The following is a 12,472-nucleotide window of genomic DNA, read 5'->3' on the forward strand; positions in this document are numbered from 1 at the left end:
TTACAGGATATGGAGTAGAGGTCCCTGTGCTATGCAGTAGGTCCTTGTTGATTATTTTATATATAGTCGTGTGTATATGTTAATGCCAAACTCCTAATGTATCCCTCCCCGCCATCTTTCCCCTTTGCAGAGCACAGAAACTTGGAAGGGAAAGTTCAGGGTAGGATTCTTGGAGGAAGTGCCATCCTTTCTAAGGATATGTAGAAGCTACCTGGGGTGGCAGGAGAAAGCAGTGTGTGTTGAAGTTTGAGAAATGTAAGAAAATATGGCAAAACTAATGTACAGGACTGGAACTCAGGGTTTGGGAAAGAAATGAGAGTTGATACTGAAAACTTAGTGGGGCCCAACAGAAAGGCGCCTTGTTTGTCCTGTCAGAAGTTTGGATGTTTATCCTGAAGGCTGCGGGAAACACCAAAGAACAGTGAAATGGAATTCTGGTTTAGAGGCTCACTTGGACCTCCATGTGGAAAGCAGTTGATTGGGTGAAGGGTGAATTGTAATCTAAGGGTCCCGCTTAAGTTATAAAAGGTGGGACCGGGTTTGGCAGATCTGAGAGAGAATGGGTGAGGCCTGGTGACCAGTTAGAAAAGGGAGGGCAGCAAGCGTGGGTGACAGTTTACAGCTGCATCTTTTTGAGAGACACAGAGCACAGTAGAAAGGGATTGGGGGTGGCGAGAGGATCTTACTTCATCTTCAGTGCTTTAGAGGGGCCTGGTAGACAGGTCTGGGCCCAAGGTACAGATGTGGGCTTTTGGGAGGACAGGTGTTTGAAGGCATGGTAGAGACTTAGGTTATCCACAAGAATATCCAAAGAATCATAGGTCTGAGAGTTTTTTTAAGTGGGTATATTTGAGGATGTTTATAAGCTGCGAGAAAGTAGCCAACAGAGGAAGGGTGTAAGGATCTAGGAGAGGAAGTGATTGTTCATTTGTTTTTGAAAAGCTGAACACTTATCGTGTGCCTGGCCCGTTTCTAGGATCTGGGGTTCACACCATCTGTTATCTCTTCTGCAAGGACAGTTCAGTTCATCCCCTGGTGAACAGAAGTCAGATTATTCTTTGCATCCCATTCAGGTGTAAGAACTGTTTTGTACCTCTGAAGGGAAGCAAGCTCTATCCTTTGGTCACGTGCTGATGATAATAGCATTGGCTGAGACCTGACCGTTTACAACGAAGGCACTTCTGTAGCTAATAAGTTCCAGGAGGGCCCGAACTGAGTATGTCTGTTTCAGCATTTAGCATGGTTTAGCATCTGAGAGGCCGGTACATTATTGGCATATAGTAGACTTAAAAATGAATATCTGTGGATTGTCTGAATGAGTGGATGTGTGTGATTCACATCCTATTTGCGGGTCCTGTGCCCTGCAATGGATTTTCAGTGTCAGGTTGTGAAAGTATTTATGACGGGGATTGGCATTGTTCCCTATCTAATGGATAAAGATTACACATGAAAGGACTTTACACTGACATCCTAAAAGCCTCATAGGAATTACTTAACAAAAAAATAAAATTGGATTCTGTATAATTTCTAATTTGTAAGCTGGCCAGAACACTGGTATTTCAGCCAGTCCTCTGGTAGTTGCGATGACGTCCCCACGATCACCCAGGCATAATCAGAATGGCGTTAGGATTTGGGAGCCAAAATGTTCCTCAGTATTTACGGCTTTGCTAGTCCATTTAAGAAAATGGACTATTGAAAAAATAGCTTCAGACACAATATGGCATTTTATGATTTAGCATGAAATCTGAGAAATATAGAGGTTATCGGAAGCCTGCAATGGTAAAGTTCCCTCTGCTATTGAAGTTATTGTCTTTAAACAAAGATTCTACATCACTAATGCTATATATATATATTTTATGATATTCAGGTTAATTTCCAATTCTAAGGAAGTAATTGGTTGGTTGGTATGAGAGATGGTGTGGCTTCCAAAGGTGAAAAGTATTATTTTGTTGTAATTTCCGGCTACCTAAGGATGGGAGAGGCCCAGGACACTGCAGTCAGTATATTATGTGGAGCAGGTTATATTGTGGTTTATTTATGAACTTTTACATGTTTATTTTCTTCTTTGCGGTATGCGGGCCTCTCACTGTTGCGGCCTCTCCCGTTGAGGAACACAGGCTCCAGACACGCAGGCTCAGCGGCCATGGCTCACGGGCCTAGCCACTCCGCGACATGTGGCATATTCCCGGACTGGGGCACGAACCCGTGTCCCCTGCATCGGCAGGCAGACTCTCAACCACTGCGCCACAAGGGAAGCCCACATGTTTATTTTCTATGCAAGTTTGTGTGCTCCTTTTTGAGTTTTGGTAGATAAGTGTTTTGTAACTTTGGAATACTTGGAGTCTTATATATATATATATAAAACTTATATATATATATATAAAACTTATATATATATATAAAACTTTTATATATATATATATTTAATGTAGTAGTTAAAGCCGTGGAGAGTGTACTACTCTACCTAGGTTCAAATTCTGGCTTTACCCTATGACTTCCCTGTGGCTTCCTCTGCTCACCTATTAAAAAGGAGGATAATAAGACTGCTGTGGTGAGTTACATACTAAGTGCTATTTAAGCATTTGCTATAATGATCATGTACACTCGAAGGCAAGGAACTTGCCCCTTGATCGTCTCTGTATTCCTAGTGCTTAAGAATTCCTAGTGCTTTCCTAGTGCATTGTCTTAGGATAGAGATAGCTCAGTATAGTTCTTCTCACTATAAAGTATATAAAGTACTGTTACGTTCAAAGTCTTTGCTTGTGTACTAATAATCTATGACATATCTGCTGAGGACAAGGAAAGGAATAGTTTTAAAACTGCAATGGATAACAAAAGATTGTATGATGTAATGCCTTTATTATGTAAGTATAAAACTAACAAATGATCATGGTAGAAAATTTGAAAAACTCCTAGACAAAAGAGAGATCAACAACATTTGGAGTAACTTTCAGAGTGTAGAGTTGTCCATGAATATTAGTGCTTTCATATTTTCCAGGACTTTAAGTAGACTCTGCTTCTTAAGAGTCTATTCCTGATATTTTACTTTAATGATGTTTTCATCATGGGGACACACACACACAGAAATCTGTTTAAAAAAAAAAAAAGAAAGGCATGTAAATCCCTGATGTTTCAGATAGCCACATGAAATAAAGTGAGAAAGGTCAACAAGCTGAAAGAATGTGGAGTAGCATCTCCTTAATTGCTTACATAACTGATAATTACCTCTTTGTGGATAAAGTAATTAATGGGGAATCTAATTCAAGAAAAATGTATGAACTTCAAGCCTTCTCAAAGCCAAGTATTTCTTTCCACAAAAGGTTACTTTCCACGGCCATTCTTCCTTATTACCAGACAGGGAAAGAGTATTGTATGGCAAAGGATCTTCCTGAAGGAGGGTGCTTCCCACACTGATTGTCATAAATGACTTCGGAATTACTGTTGCTGTATTACCAAAGTCTTAAACTAGGATATTTTTGACAAATGCGGTCCTTAGTTAATTTTTAGAGCTACAAACTGTCAGATGGCTCTGAAATAACAATTGTCTGGCTGTTCTTCAGGGTGATCACAATATGGTAATGACCTTGAGGTATCATTAAAAAGCAGGAAGGTGTGAGTCTTCCTTTGGTGCCAGAGTGAAATGCGAGTTGGGGTTGGAGTTGGAAAAGAGGCCCACAACCAAGTGATAGAGAAGGAAATGTGAGGTCATTGGTGAAAAAGCAGGTTGAAGTTAAGGTGAAGAGGCATGAGGAAATGGGCAACTGTTACAGTATTACAAAGATCATCAAGAAGCATATCCATGAATGTAGTTTGTATTGCAATCTGCTGAAAAAGAGACAAATATCCTGGCCTGGCCTTCATGGAGATGATATTTTATTGATTCTGATAATAGATTATTGTTGAAAAGGGCCTCCTATAAATTATAACCATGCAAAGGCAGCAAGATAATTTTTTTTTCTTTATGTATGTGTTTCTCATTCCTACTCACTTCTCTCTTAGGGGAAGAGAAGATCACACACACACACAAAAAATGTCAAGTCTCAGCTATTCCTTTTCAAAATAATTTTTTTTGCAAATTCCAGTGGAGGCAATAGGTTAACTGTTAAGATTTGTAAGGCTCAAAAAGCTAGATTTTGGGCTTCCCTGGTGGCGCAGTGATTGAGAGTCCGCCTGCCGATGCAGGGGACACGGGTTCGTGCCCCGGTCCGGGAAGATCCCACATGCTGCGGAGCGGCTGGGCCCGTGAGCCATGGCCGCTGAGCCTGCGCGTCCGGAGCCTGTGCTCCGCAGCGGGAGGGGCCACGGCAGTGGGAGGCCCGCGTACCGCAAAAAAAAAAAAAAAAAAAAAAAAAAAAGCTAGATTTTTACAAAGTGTAGCCAAATTTCATTCCATAAATAATAGCTTTGGAAAGAATATGTGGTGATGCAAAGTTGGAAAAAGCTGGTTTCCCTCCGTGAATGGCTTCACTGTGTTGGGAGAAGAGGCAGAGAAGAAATCAAAGTAATTAAACATGGGGTGAGTTTTCTTGATAGGGGACTCTAGTGCTTTAAAATAGACTAGATAATCCTAGGGATAATCTGAGGGTAGAACAGACCAATGCCTCATTTCCAATCTGGTGCCCTGGAAGAAAACAGTGTATTTATTTCCTTTGAGGTCTTAGAGGTTTTTCTTCTGCTTTGTTTTGGTTTTGGTTCATTTTGTAATCAACCTTATTAAGGTATCATTTACATACAATACAATGCAGACATTTTTAGTCAACGGTTCAGTGACTTTTAATTAATGTATACATTTGTTTAACTACCACCCCCATAAAGATAGATAACAATTCTAAAACCCTAGAAAGTTTCCTCCTAGGCTTTTGCAAAAGTATCCCCATCTCCCACCCCAAGGCAACCACGGATCTGTTTTTTTATCTTTAGAGATGACTTTTGCCGAGTTTACAATTTCATGTAAGTTGAATAATACAGTAGGTGCCCTTTTGATCTGGCTTCACTTGCTCAGCATATGGTTTTTGAGATTCATTCATGTTGGGATGTTTTAAACCAGGACTTTAGCCTGGGTGGCTGATGTTGTCTGAAGGCACCTATAGGTACATCTGAGTCTCTGGCATTGTCACCGTCTGTTCTTGGCTCAGTATTTTCAACTTTACTAAGAAGCACAAGGTTGAAGTAAGGGAGATCATTGTCAGTATAATGGAGGTGAAGTGGGTTCTGTTATATAATATTCTCAGCAAAAATTGACCTGCTTGGAATCATTGTGTTGATAATCGACAAGGATTCTCTTCCTCCAAAAGCCTTGATACTATATAAAACTTCTAAAGGACGCTGTCCTAGGACCCTTCTTTTAGTTTTCATATTTTGGGAAACATCTCTGGAAAATTCAAATGCTCGCAACCTGAAAGAAGCAATTATTCACCTGAAGGCTAACTCTGCTAAAGTTGAGTTGTCCGACCTTTACATGCTGATAGAACCCAAATAGCCTTGCAAAACAATGCTCTCTTATTGGATATAAGCATATAGATTGTTTAAGATGGACGTGTACATGCAGCAAAGTGAAAAAGCAAAGAATCTTTGAGTTTCCCTTGCTGGTTTTTTTTTATTTTTTCATTTAAGTTTCTATAGCGTATGCTAGTAGCTCAGGGAAACCTCAGGTTGGTTTTAGGTCCACTCTTTACATAAATGTTGAAGTACTCCATACCCACCTTTTTTCTACCTTCCTTCTTTTCTTCCATCTTTCCTTTCTCACTTCTTATAATCCATTATACTTAATCCTGCATTTGCTGAGATGGCAATTAGTGTAGGAAAATACTGTGAAATTTTGCTGTTCAGAATGCATGTTGACCAAATTCTATATTGAGAAAAGGTCTGAATTTACCCAGAGTAACCCTTTCTCAGCGTCTTTGAATAAAGGCCATAGAAACTGGGCTATATATAGTATCCTGACAGGTATGTAGAATTCATAGCAATTGCCCTAAAGAGCTTACCTAGCGTAGATGCATATGAATGCATTTAATGATTGTTTTATTGGCAGCAGTGCCAACATACACAGTCTGTTTTGTTTTATATCATTCTCATTACCTGCTGTTTACCACTGTACACATTGCTAATGGTGTGGTTTCTATGGCTTGTGAATTTCACGGCCAAATAATATGTAATTTATTGCACGCTTCAGTGTAGAAGATGGAGACTCCATAACTTTTCGTGTGCTCTTTGCCCCTTTGGAATGTATTACACTGAGATCAGGCAAAGTAATAAATTTATTTCAAATGTGCGTGATAGCTAAACATCAATTAGGACTGATGGGCAATATTTCTGCTTCCAGCAACATAACAGTTTTTAAAGACTAAGCCATTGAACGTGGAGCTACTGAACATGGGACTCAGTTCACTGGGATCCTTCTTAGAAAAATAAAGGACAACTTGAATTGGATTTGTGTGGCTTATTCAAGTAGTAACTAATCAGCTACATCTTGGTGAATTTAATTTGTCACAATCGTTTGGTATTTTATTAACTCTCTTCCCCTTCTTCCCCCGACTCTCACGAGAACGGATCATGAGTATCTTAAAACATACTAAGTCGTCTTCCATCCCTGTTAATCTAACTACAAAAGCACACTTTCCTTATCCAATGTAACTTACTGTCTTTTAGAGTAGCAGGGGTTTTAATTCTCTACAAAATTAAAACCAGCAAAGAGAAACATTTTCAAGGAGCCGCCATATTGTAGCGCTTTAGAAAGAAGACTTTAGAATTAAGGGCAACTATATCACTTTATAGCTAACGCACCTGAGGCCTAAAGTAGTAAAGTAACCATCAAGGTCAGGGAAGGGGTGGAAGATCAGGTTTCAAGCTGAGGAAGAGTCTACAGGGACTCAATCTGAGCAGGTCAAAAACTGAAAGGAGGCCACGAATGTTCTGGGAAGGCTGGCATCTGGCCTCAAGTGTGGGATTCAGACGGGGAGTGGGCCCGGGGGGAACTGAGCTTCTGCAGTAGGCAGAGAAGTCCACCTCCTCTCCGGAAAGTGCCACTGACATCAGGGAGTTGAGGGGAAAGAGCAGTGAATTCCAGTCCACCTGAGAAAGCAGGCCAGTCTGATTAACTCTGAATTTAGGCTTATTTCAGATACTTCTTGAGAAAGAACTTGGACAAGAGCAAGTCCCACGCAGCCTCTTTTAAATCCATGCCCAGTATTTTCTGGTGGAGCTGCTTAAACCCTCCAAGTGACTCCAGTGTTTTAATTTCACTCTGTATTTAATTCTGACAGTTCTGTGATTGATTATTTAATGGGCAAATAAGTAGGGTCACAAAAGAGTGTGAATGTATTTTACAGGATGAGGATGGGCGGAGTGGAGCAGTCTGATATAGGACACCAATAAAAAGGGATCTTGGTAAAGAAGAACGTCTATCAGAAATGGAGAGGAATTCGCAAGGAAATTAGTGCCTGACACCACGCCCTTCTCTCTGTATGTTTAGAAGCTAGTTTCTAATTCTATTTTCATAGGAGATGTGCCTGTGATGAATTGTCTTTTACCTCCACACTATTTATCACATGGACATATTGTGAAGTTTGCGTGAGAGAAAGCAAGTATTAGAATTTGTCTTGCAAGGAGCTATAAACACTTCCTGGAACAATCTAGGGTAGAAGGAAAAGGAAAGGAAGGTGGAAACAAAGGAGAAAGACAGCTAATGATGCTGGAGTCTCTCCCTGGGATTTGTGGTATCTCATTTTGAAACTAAGTACAGAAAATCGGAACTTGACTGATTGTTTCTTGATCACGGTTTGTTTTCATATTTGTTTTTTTTCTTGCTCTCTCATCAGTTATTCCAGCCAGTACCATGTCATTTTCAGTTTCAGTAAGCATGCCAGTCTTGTTTCCATTTGCATTATTCATGCAAACGTTGATTGAACTGATGACCCCGAGTTATCACGGAAATAAGTGGATAAAACTAAATAAAATCTAACAGCACAAAAGAGTAATAATAAAATATATCAAAAATTAGAATGCATTAAAACAAATGGAAGAAGAAAAAGTAGTAAAAGAAATTTAAGATCTCAGCATTGCTTGAGAAGCAGTAAAAGAGCTAATAAGTCATGGTACATGTGTAACTGCTACTTGTGTAAAAGTAACAAGCTAATGTAAGGGAAAATGGAACTTGAAGAAATATCAAAGGAAGAAATAAGAGCAAAAGGAACATAACAAGGTGGGACAAAGAGTAAACAAGGAGTAAATAGTCTGTAAGAAAATACATTAACTGTAAATATTCAAATTAAAGGACAAGGATTATTGAAACAAACAAAAAACATAATTCTATGCCACCTACAAGAGACAAGAGTCAGATTGAAAATGAAAGGATTCAAAAGTTATGTCATAACAACAATAAGTAAAATTGAAGAAGATTTTTTAATGTTAACATAGATTTGAAAGCAAAAAGTATCACTGGCGATAAGGCAGGATAATAAAACCCACTGTTACTTTACAAGGAATATATTATAAATCTAAACTTCAATGCAATATATGAAGGGAAATTCCAAAAATCTACGTAGAAATAGAAAAATCTAAATTACCTAGATCAGTAACATAGAACCACAACAACAAATCAGCAGATTATAGAAGATCTGAATACCATCATTAAAAACTTTGGCCTAAATTTACATAAAACATTGCACCAACAATGATGGAACATATATATTATGCAGAAACTTTTAGGTGCACATGGCACAGTTATAAAAATGACTATATTCTGGTTATAAAACAAGACTCCGAATAAGCAAGAAATTTAAAACTATATAACCAATATTTTACCAAATAGTTGGATATTAAAAACATACTTCTGATCATTATGTAGGTCAACGATAAAGTTGCAATGGGAATTAGAATTTTATTAATTCAATGATAATGAAAATATGCCATAACAAAACCTGTGGGTTGCAAATAAAGCTGTGGTCACAGAGAAGTTTATGTATTCCAATTATACTCTCTAAGTGTAAAACGGAAAGGAATAAAGCAACTAGAAGAGAACCTATCACCCTGAGGTAGGCAGTTCCTGAACTGTACCTGGTGGGGAAGGCAGGGCAGAACTTCAGGAGGCCAGCTGAGAGCACGGTGAACACCATGTCAGGAGCAGTCTCCAAGAAAGAGAATTTAATGTACAAAGGGATGACTAAACTATATTTAAGGGCTAGCACCCTGACCCCTCTTAAGGATGACTTACGTTGCTGGGGAAAAAATAAGAAGTGCTCGATGTAGAAGGTGAATAGCTTTATAATTCCCAGGAGAATCTTGGTACCAGGACCACACAAGAAAGAACTTGGAGTCCCCGTGGCTAATCCAGCAGAGAGAAAAGGAGAAACAGAGATGCGAGAGAAAATAAAGGGAACTCTTGGTGCAATTTGGTGCTGCTGCAGGCCCAAGTCCAGGTATGTGCTCTCTATCTCCACATCTTAAGTAAAAGTCTTTCAGGTACTTAGAATTTCTCTTTAGAACCTGAAAATGGGGTCAGGTTTGCTCTCGGCATCGCTACAGTACAAAATAAAGGCAGGATGTTTGAAATAGTTCTCCATCTGGCAGAGGAGGCCTTGAAGCTGTGAGCCACTCGCTGCAAACCAGCAGGACATGAAGGATTCTTGAGAAGATCTGAAGCTACTGGGAGGCCTTTGAGGAGTTGAATCCCATAGTAAATGCTGTACCTTCAATGGCCCCTTCTCCCTCTCTGGCCAGCCTTCCTCCACTCCCGTGGGGGCCCAAAGGGGTTCAATGAGCACTCTTTGACTTGTACTTGGTGGTCCCAGAACTTGACGTGGGCTTGGAGACTTCCATGAAAAGTCTGCCTTCCATCTACTGGTTTAGGTTTCTTGGGCTCTCTGCTCCAGGCTAATCCCTTCAACCTGCTTTTTCCATTTCTGCCAATAATCCCCCTCTCCAGACCTTCCTAATGCTCTTCTGGGGCAGGGGGAGACTTATGAGGGCAATGTTTATTTCTAGAGGGAGAGGTGACCACATGACTTCACACTGGTCGTCCCCTTGATTATTCAGTTTCTGTCTAGATTAGTTGTGGGTGTTTGTGCACCCCAGCCTCACCCCCAGGAGGCTTTAGAACACTGTCCTTATCTCAGCACTGAGCCTCTGTCTAGCCTCCTTCCCTCTCTCTCCTTACCCATCTTTACCCACAGCCTTGCAGGCTTTCTCCACCTCTGAGGAAGATAAGCACTTCACAGAACCTCTGCTACAGAACCAAACATATTGAAATGACTCTTTACGAAGATACTGAAACAACAGAAAATGAATACATGACGATTGTTTCTCCTGAGGATTCAGTTACATAGGGGGCCTTTAGCAAACTTTGATTGATAAATCTAACCTTTCCTTCCCTGGCAATAGTCGATCACACTGTGAGGAAAACAAGTTAGAGAATGGAAAAATAATATTTGGATTTCAATGAAATAATAAAGATGCAGGGACTATCTTTGACTTTTGCAAGGTGAGAAGGCAGTTTACATTTTGATTATTTGATGGCAGGAATCCCTTTTAAAACAGGGCCAGTCTGCATGATGCATTTAAAACTCAACCTTTTCAAATATAGCCATAACCCCCACAAGATTTCTTGATTTCTCTGGGGTCAGATAAACCATCACATTTCACAGTGGTGCCCTGTATATGAAAGTGATAAACATAACCTGGAAGCGCGGCAGTGGCTAAAAATATGGAGCTAGAAGCCATTCGTTGAAATTACTTTTTGCTTTTAATTCATTGCATAAAATGCTAATGTCCAAATTCAGGCAGGTTGATCTTACCAACCATCAAGAGCTTCAACCCTGCTAACAGCTAAGTATGCACTTTTAAACCCTACTTTGACTGCTCCAGAAACTTACTGGGTTTCGTTAATGCCTCTGTTACTATTTCCTTTGTGTCATTTTGTTTTGTTTTAAAAACACAGCTGTGTGATCTTGGGGAAGTTACATTATTTCCTTGAGACTTGGTTGCCTTCTCTGTGCATATCTGGGTATAATTTTAGTATTGCTCAATAGAATTTTTGTTGATAATGAAAATATTCTATATCTGTACTATGTAAAGCAGTATTCAATAGCTACATGAAGCTAATAAACATGTTTGAAATATGGCAAATGCAAATGAGGAACTGAATTTTTAATCTTATTTTTAAATTCGTTTAAATATAAGTAATGCCACGTGGCTAGCATCTGTTGACAGTACAGATCTACATAATATTTTAAGGACACTCTCCATTCAAAAACTACCATTCATTAACTCAACCTAAATATTTTTGCCCTCTGACAAACAAAAAATAATTTATGCTTCCCTTGAAATTATCTGTCAAGACCTTTATCAGTTTGGGGACATTATACTCTTAAAATTGACTTTGCTTATTGAAACTTTAATAATGTTGGAATTTCCTGCCCTTGGTACCACCTTTGTGATGATGGGAAATATTGTAGATAATCAAGGACCATTTCAAGAGATCATGGAGAGAAACCTCCTTCTGGATTTAATTTCCTTATGAGGATGTCAGAATGCTAAATTACTTAAAATAAAACCCATACCGTTTTTATGCTAAGTTATATGCTACATGTAGCTGGAAAAATGTTAAAAAGATTTTTAAAGAACTGCGCATCTATTTTTGAAGCTGATTTGCCTGTTCAAGGCTCGCTAGCACTTTATCCATCTCAGTACTATTTCACTTAGTAAACAAATGCAGTTGCCATAATTGCTGCATATGTGTCTGTGTTCCCTTCTAGGTTATATGTTTTTGAAGTTAGAAACTATATTTGTATCACAGCCCCTATGTATAGCACAATACCCATTGCTAATTCAGATTGTGTTTTAAGATATGAGACAAAATTTAAGACTTTTATTATAGTCATAAACATCTAGCAAACCAACCAGAAAATAAAAACTAATTTTCAATTGGTTGGCCAAGAACAAAAAAGAGAGGAATACCTAGTGCAAAATCATCTCTCTAATATCTACTGTTGGATTTAGAGCACACACATGCTAAACTTATTTTAAAATATCTTCTCATCAAAGATTTGAGGTTGGACCGTAAAATATTATATCAGAAGTGAAAATAATTACGTGGTCTGACCAGCGTGGATCACACAAAGTAAGTGTATACAATATATACAGTAGATAAACTATGAGGTCCTACTGTAGAGCACAGGCAACTATATTCAAGACCTTGTAATAACCTGTACAGGAAAAGGATCTGAAAAAAGAAATATATATATCTGAATCACTTGGCTGTACACCTGAAACACAACATTGTCAATCAACTATACGTCAAGGGAAACAAAACAAAACAAAACAAAGTAAGTGTAAAGGGAACTACAGTTTTATAAGTTCACCTCTGATATCCAATGGCCCAACTTAAAGACAACAGAAAGTACAACTTTCTAGGAGACACGACATGGCCAGCAAACCAGGCCGTTACCCTCGGTAACGGTCATACCTGCCAAAAAAT

This window comes from Phocoena phocoena, chromosome 3 (genome assembly GCF_963924675.1).
Source record: "Phocoena phocoena chromosome 3, mPhoPho1.1, whole genome shotgun sequence".
In the NCBI taxonomy this organism is placed as follows: domain Eukaryota; kingdom Metazoa; phylum Chordata; class Mammalia; order Artiodactyla; family Phocoenidae; genus Phocoena; species Phocoena phocoena.